Here is an 8517-nt window from a genome sequence, read left to right as displayed (position 1 = left end):
ACTGTTGTTGGTGTTTGGTTATATAAAACGCCACCGAGTTTACAAGGCACTGATTAACGTGGCACTTATTGTTTTGTTCTCATTAAAGATTGCCCTTTGATCTGACACTTTGCAGATCAGGCCGCCTGTTAAGATGGCATACCTAAGGATCATGGCTGTAGGCAGGATTTTTATTAGGGGGTGCAACCTTTTGTTAGGGGGGGGCAGCATCTCATATTTGTATTGAATTGATTATGGGGGGGGCAGCTTCCCCCTTCCCCCCCAGCTATGCCCATGCCTAGGATGCCCTCTCCTGCAGAATGTCATGTTCAGTTGTGAAAATGAGACCATGTTGTACGTATCCGGATTCCAAGCTAATTGGCAGCAATAATGTGGGATGGAGCTTTGGAGGGGGGGGGGGCTTCAACGGGAGGGGAGAATTGTGCGAAATGGGCTTGGATCCTGTTATGTACTGAGTTGAATAGGATCTAAAATGCAGCAGTCTGATTGGTTCTAGAACAATAGGATCCAAAATGAAGCAGTCTGATTGGTCCTAGAACAATGCAGCAGTATGATTGGTGCACAGGAGCCACCCAATCCAGCTCCAGGTGGAAGTGAATCCACAACCTGATTGGCCTACAGGAGAATTCCGGAATTCGCCAATCACGTGCAGCCCATTGTGTAAATAATGTATATAAAGGAGATATTTTGGGGGAACATTCATTCCTCCTCACCACTATGAGCTGAATAAAGAGCATGAAATCCACTCTCGAATCGCGAGTATATTTCAGATCCTAAAACAGGTTAACAAGCAGCTTTGATTCGAATTGGGGAAAAGAACAAGCCGGCTGCCTTTTGCGCCGGTGACGTGTCCGCAGCCTAATTCCTTGCTGACCGTCGCAGCACCTGCCGCATATGGCGAGGGAGAAAGGAGTGTGGCTTCCTTCTTGTCCGCATGGCGAGAGGGTGCACGGAGCTCTTCCCCTGCTGCGGGCTCCCTCAGTACACGTGCATAAGATCGGGTGGTTTGCAAGGCAGCCAAGCCCCTTTCCTGCGGGTTTAACCGGGGTTTCCCCCAGGCCGCCTTGGCGTTTCCCTTCCTCAGGTCCTGAGGCGAGCAGAAGGGAACTTGAGCTTTAGGCAGGAACCGCCTCCCGGGGCAGGCTCCGGCCTGGGGCTTCAGCGGCCGCCCTGGTTGGCCCAGGAGAAGGGCGGAGTTCAGGAGGCGGAGAGGCGCGGCGAGGCGAGCGGGGCCCTCTTGCTCCGGAGTGAAGTCCACTTCCTAGCGGGGAGGGGAGCTGCGAGGGCGACGGCAGCAGCAGCAGCAGCAGCAGCAGCAGCGTGACCTGGGACGGTGGGTGAGCCTGGAGAAAAAGGAGTGAAGAATAAGTTTCTTTTAGGGGCCTTGCGAGATCCACCCGCGCTAGCAAGGCGGGAAGTTTAGGGCGCCGCTTTTGTCAGTCTCGCCTGCTTGGTTTGGTAGGAACTCGGCTCTCTCCCCGCCCAGGGTTTAATAAAAGGGCGCGAAACCCGGTTGAAGGGTCCCCGGCCCCGCTGCTCGATTCTCTTTGTCAGGCAACTAGTCCTTGAATCCCCTCGGATATATATGCGGGGTTGAGGCCTTTCATTGTCACTAGCTTAACGGCGGTGAGCGCAGGGGATCTCCGTGGCTTTCCTCATCGTGGTGGACTTTGGGCCGTACTTTCCCCCTCCTTTTTAAAACCTAATCTGGAATTGCAGACCCTAGTTCTGTAATCAGTCACACTGAGATTGTTGTTAGTTTGTTATGAACCTGTAGTCGTCATAAGCTGCTGTTAAGATATTGTAAGAATCTGGATTATGGTATCAAAGTGCTTTGTGTTTGTTCCTCAAAAAGCACTAATTAGAATTTATGCTGTAACCCACTGTAACAGGATTGGGGTGTGTGTGTGTGTATAAGTGTAAGCTCTTTTATCATTTTACCAGTCCTGCCCCCCAAAACTAATTAAAGCATGCAACTGATGAAAATGTAGTGATCGAAATGTGGGTGACTATAAGTGATTATTTGCCAAGCGGTCCCTGCTCCTGCCAACCTAGCAGTTTGAAAGCACATCAAAGTGCAAGTAGATAAATAGGTACCGCTCCAGCAGGTAGATAAATAGGTACCGCTCCAGCAGGTAGATAAATAGGTACCGCTCTGTGCGCTGCTCTGGTTTGCCAGAAGCGGCTTAGTCATGCTGGCCACATGACCCGGAAGCTGTACACCAGCTCCCTCGGCTAATAAAGTGAGATGAGCGCTGCAACCCCAGAGTCGGTCACGACTGGACCTAATGGTCAGGGGTCCCTTTACCTTTACGTAATTCACAGTGGAGTAAGAAAGTAAGTGGTGTTGTCGTGCCCAAGTGGTGGAGGCAGACCCAGCTCCAGGTTTTTGTCCCTACCTACTTATTTCCAATGTCCTTCCCTTTCTCCCTGTGGCTGTCCTCGTTCTTTCTTCATGGTCCATCTTGCATGCTTTCTCTTGCATGTCACCCATTCATTGTGGTTCTCTTCCTCCAACTTTCCCTCAGTCCTTTTATGCTTGTCTGCCTCAGCTATTCCCCCCAGTTGTGTTGCCTGCCAGCGGCATTTTGAAGCCACTGGTGCTGCAGCCACCCCACTTTCTTGCCAGCTGAGGCTCTTGGGTTCCCTGCCAGGGCAGATCTGCTGCTTCACAGCCCCTGCAGGTGATGTCAGGAGCCAGTGCTGAGACCCACAGCAGCCTTTTATTGTCCCCATTATCTGTTCAGGCTTTGGGATTGTCCAGAGCAGCAGACTACTTACTGGACATGATGAGTTAGGGTAATTCTTGCAGTTGAACATAGCTGGGATTTGACAAACTAGCTGTCACTGACTATAGCCCCATGGTTTGCCTGGAATAGATGGCTGCCTTTCTGTCCTGGAAAGCGATGACGTTGGTAGGATAGGCAGGGTTTTCGCAGAATGCAAGATCGGTAGCTGAATTATGGACACAGTCTGAGTCACATGAAGATGAATGGTAGTGTAATGAACAAAGCTGCTTGCTATTATTAATGATTTTGTAAGTACTCGTATGTCAACAACAGGTTTTGCGTCAGGACCAAATGCTTCTGTTCTAGCTAGCACTTCTTCAGTTTCAGCCACCATGAGAGTCGGAGGTGCAGATAAATGGAAAAGCTACAACCTTGACTCTTTGATTGAATGCTGCCCTTGTGGATAACATTGGGAAACAGGTGCCCTGACTAGACTAGATATCTACCATTGTCATCTTTTTGTATATAGATAACGTGGCCCATAAAATCGATATCCTATGACATAAGATTAAGAGCTGTTCTGATGTCATGCTGTCTTTCCTGGGAGTGCTTTGGGAAGAATTTCTCTTAGAATAATGTTTTGGAAAGCATTATGTTGGAACTGGAAAACCAGTATTATTATCATCATTTTAATGTTTCCCATGAGTATTCCATGCAAGTTATTCTAAAAATGTTTGTCTATAAAGGCCCTGAGAGCTCCAGAATTTGAGGGAAGTTTGAACCAGTTGATTTGCTGTGCCTGTTGTCTAGAATAGGAGGGAAGCAACAATGAGAGCTGAAGGACAGAAGCAAAACATATTGGGTTTGTTGGACAGTCTGTAATTAAAATATACTGTGCACAAATGTGTGCGTGAAGAAAATTAATAATAATAATGCTAAAGTGTTTAATGTTGTCATAGATCCTAAAACTAATTCTGAAGGGCCTCTTAACAATATCTGCTGACCCCAGCCAGTAAGTTGGCAGGGTAGTGGTATGCAGCCCAACAGGAGCTGGCCCTGATGTTGTCTGTGCCTCCCTCTGTCCCTCCCTTCCTCCTCACAGTGCAGGGCAGATGGTGCCTTTGCAAAATTGATTCCATGCTCTCACCTGATTCTCAGCCCGAGGAGTAATAACAGAGGTGGCTGTGGAAGGTGCAGTGAGCAAAACAATTCGTGTCACTCCTCAGAGAAGGAAGAGACGTGGTTGTGGCAAGGGACTCCCATCAGAGGGGGACAGAGGCAACAGTGTTTGGAGGAATGTTTCATTATTTCAGTTGTCTCTACAGGAATGCACAGAGCATGGGAAGCGAGCAAGAAGAACTTGCATTCCTGAAACCTGGTGGGATGATAGTCATGAATGGGATGTAGAAACAGAGGGATACAACGTGTTCCAAAGGAACAGATCAAATAGGAACAGGCAGTTCCTTTTCTTTTACCTCAATTCCCCCTACAGCTTTTGTGATCCTTTTCGATTTTCTGTCCTAAGCTGTTTTCTGATCACTGCTTTCAAGAGATTAAGTCTGCAATCCTCAACAAGCCCCACTGAACACAGTGTGGGACTTACTTCTGAGTAAACACAAACAAGATTGCACTATGTGGCTATGCTTCAGGGATGGTGGAAACAAAACTTGTGATCTGGACTTTTGTGTTTTCCTGTCAAGTGGTGTTGTATTAAACAGGCTATATAAATGTCAATTGTTATTATTAATCTCTTTCCTACATTAGAAGATTTAATGGACATAATGTTTTCCGTAGTGACACCATTGTCACAATCACTTCTGCTGTTTTAATTAGAGGTGGCAACAGTGGCAGTCAGATGTTTAATTACATTTTGTAAAGGTGACCAGAATTAACTCATAAAATTAGCGGCTAATGCAGTGCACACAAAGTTGACTGCTTCTGACCATAGTTAGGAAGAAGAAAATAGTGGTCACAAAGTCCATTAGAGAAGAAAAATCCAGGATGAGTGCTGTGCCAGAGAGGAAAATGGAATAAGAAGCCATTTGAAGGAACTGAATCAATTTGTTTCAGTGCAGATCTTCTGGCTGGCTCTTAATTTTTTCAAATGACTCCATGTTATTCTTTGGAAACCTAACATGCTGTCCCAAATAGCCAGCTGTTAGCATTACCTACAGGAATTAAATATTAAACCACAAGCAAATAATTCATTGTTTGTTTGAATTGTACTATCTCAGACCGGCTAAGAATTCAGAGAAAAGTTTCTAACTTAGGAGGAAATAAATTTGTGCCATCTTGATTTCTATAGCCAAATATATTTTCACTCTGAGTGTTACCATTTCCTTGCTACTTCTGGTTCATTTGGTTGTTAAATTGATGCAGTCCTGCTAAAGAGAACCTTCAACTATTCTGGCTAAACCAGATCTGGGACTCATTGTCTCTCTTCCCGGTCAAAAGGAACTCCGCAGGTGTTTGAGAGAGTGAAATGTTTCAGTTTATGACAAAGTGTGAAATGTGATATATCTCTTCGCAGCTGGTGTGCTTTCTGCCATTCCGCTGCAATCCTACAAAAGCTTGGGAGGATTGTAGGATTGAGTTCCCTTGAACTCAGTGGGACTTACATTTGAGTAGATATGTTTAGCCTACTTTCTGCTGAACATTACTCCAGAATTGCACAGCTTAAATCAACTTAAATCAAGCCAAACATAATCTAACAAATAGGATGCAGAAGAAGGAATTTCAGTTGTAGCTTAGTCTATCTGCTGAAAATACCCTCTTGTCTACAACTATTAGAGTTGCAGGAGTCCTGTCTTTGGCATCTGGACATCCTACCAATAGCCCCCTTGTTTTTGCAGTCCCAGCAAAAAAATGGAGTTATTTAATTTACTATAAGGGTGATAAGAACATAAAGGTAAGGTAAAGGTACCCCTGCCCGTACGGGCCAGTCTTGACAGACTCTGGGGTTGTGCGCCCATCTCACTTAAGAGACCAGGGGCCAGCGCTGTCCGGAGACACTTCCGGGTCACGTGGCCAGCGTGACATCGCTGCTCTGGCGAGCCAGAGCCGCACACGGAAACGCCGTTTACCTTCCCGCCGGTAAGCGGTCCCTATTTATCTACTTGCACCCGGAGGTGCTTTCGAACTGCTAGGTTGGCAGGCGCTGGGACCGAGCAGCGGGAGCGCACCCCGCCGCAGGGATTCGAACCGCCGACCTTTCGATCGGCAAGTCCTAGGCGCTGAGGCTTTAACCTTTAGCGCCACCTGCGATCCTGATAAGAACATAGGAAGCTGCATATAATGAGGAAGACCAATTTTCCAACTAGCTCAATGTCGTTAACCCTGATTTCCAATGGCTCTCTAGGTTTTCAGATCAGAATCTTTCCCAGCCCTACTTGGAGATGCAAAAAAATTGAACGAGGCACTTTCTGCAGGTGCTGTACCATTCGGTTCCAGCCTTTCCTCTGCTTTGGATTTAGGAAAACTCTCTGATAAGGTTATGTCCCTGTGGCTCAGAATAAATAGAAACAGTAAGCCATGTTGTTGTTTTGCAACCTTTATAGAAATCTCTGGAAAGAATTGCTTGATCCAGTAATCATTTTGTATCCTAGAAGGATATGTGTACTTTATGTTTACCCCAACCTTTCTTTCTGATACAAATAAGTTTATTACAGAAACTGTAGCAAAATTCCTGTTGAGAGCAAGAAAGATGCAAGCTACAGCTGCATCCAAATAAATGTAACAACTTTGTCTTACCCATCAATAGATTTTTTGATCCTGTATCTCATTTGTGCATGTTAACAGTTACAGAAGTTTTATTTGGAGGTCTGTTGGCTGGTTCAATAAATGTGTTGACAGGTTGACTTTACCCCATTTCGGGGGCTCCATTTGGGTTTGTTTGATGTGATGAGCAGCTTGCTCATTCACAAGCGCTCAAAAGTTCCTACTTTACGCCTTCCCTTCTCCTGGCTGTGCTGTGGCAAGAGCAACAAGCCACAAACTGTGACTTGTTGATGTCATCCAATTGCAGCTTGTGGTTTGTTTGGGGGGAGCCTGGGTTTGGGCATCATGACAAGGCTTGTAGTTTGGTCATGGTGCGGTTCTGGCAGGAGTAGGAAGCAGGGAGTTCTGAGAAGGCCTGCAAATTTGGATTGGCTTTAAGGAGAGACAGAGAGAAACTAGAACTATGGGAGTACAGGCATCCCCCTACTTATGCGGAGGTTACTTTCTGAACCTCTGTGAGCATAAGTGAAATCTCGTAGAGTAGAGAGCACTCTGCTTTAATAGGGATGGTGTGCTAGGAGAAGAGAGAAAGAAATTCACTTGCTGCTGGGGCTGCTGTCTGGAAGTTGCTCAGGACCACTGCTCAGCCTGTCCCAAGTCTTCCCTCGCTCAGGCCACTGCCTGGCATGCCTTCCCTCACCGCAGAGCAGCCCAGTATGCCTTCCCTTGCTCACTTCCAAGCAGCAGCCCCAGGCGAAATAACACCTGTCTGTCTGTCTGTCTGTCTGTCTGTCTGTCTATCTAATGACGACCTGCTTAACATGGTTGCACATAAGTGGAATGTGTATAAGTGCGGGGGTGCTGCTGCTGAAAAACATAATGGCATTAAGTAAAGAGCTCTAATTGACAGCACCATCTTATATATGCCTGCACAGAAGAGAATCTCACTGAATTCAGTGGGGCTTACTCCCAGGCAAGTAGCTATACGGTTGCAGTCCTAATCTTACAAGGGACACAGTTTCTGTTCCCCACCCTTGCCCCCTACCTGAGCAAGTTGGCCTTTAAAAAAGAAGTATATTTTGGGTTTTATTAAAACAGGTTTCTGGATGAATACTTACCTCTTCTACTGCATGCTTTCTTTCTTTCTTTTTTAAAAATGGTGTGGGTGTGTAGACTTAAGCAATAAGTCTATCCCTTACATTGTTTTAAAAAGATTTTATTTGACAGTGAATGTCCCACTTCACCTCAGCAGTGGGGAGCATGTGTTTTGTTGGCTTGCCTCTAAAACAGCAAATAGTCTTACTGATGGGAGGAAAAAATGTATTATCCCTCAGCAACACTCTCCCACCATTAGGATGAAACAATAATCATGCAATTGCTCCAGAATTTGACTAGTGGGGTTGTACTTCTGCTAGATAAGCTGCTGCCCATGGTACTTTTAAAAAATGTAATGTCTCCATGAGCTCTCAGGTCCTTGTTTTGTTTGAACTTAAAGCATTTTGAAATTATGCAATTTTAAAATTAAGCAATTTCTCACAATATGACTTTTCCATTCTACAGTTTGCATTTCACTGCTTTTCACACCTTTCCTAACATACTGATATGTACAGTAAAGTTCCACTGTGAAATTTCTTCAAGCCATTTCAGTTTTTTGCAGGTCTTATTAAATGTCAGTGACAGAGCGCTACACCTGCCATTAAAGTATTTACTGCTGTCTCTAAGAAATAACAGTTCTAAACCAAGATACAATACTTTGCATAGACATGCTTTTTGCACGACTATGTAAATAACTCTGTGAAAGTGCCAGGGAGGGGGGCGGATTGAGGACAACTCATCTTTCCAAAAGAGCAAGCTGCAATTATCTCTCCACCCCATAGAAGGCAACAAATAGCTACTGGGACATGCCTGTACTGAGCATTTTGGGTCATAGCAATCTGGATTTAGCATTGTTGTTCCGCATCGCATTTACAACAAAATGCATTTTTAATATGCCACTATAGAGAGCCTGGACTAACAGCATTAAAATGCGCTTGCCAAGCTGAAATGACTGCAGAGACTGTGTGTGCAATTA

This window comes from Podarcis cretensis, assembly GCF_951804945.1.
Source record: "Podarcis cretensis genome assembly, chromosome: 12".
Classification (NCBI taxonomy): Eukaryota; Metazoa; Chordata; class Lepidosauria; order Squamata; family Lacertidae; genus Podarcis; species Podarcis cretensis.
Note: the sequence above shows the minus strand (reverse complement) of the source record.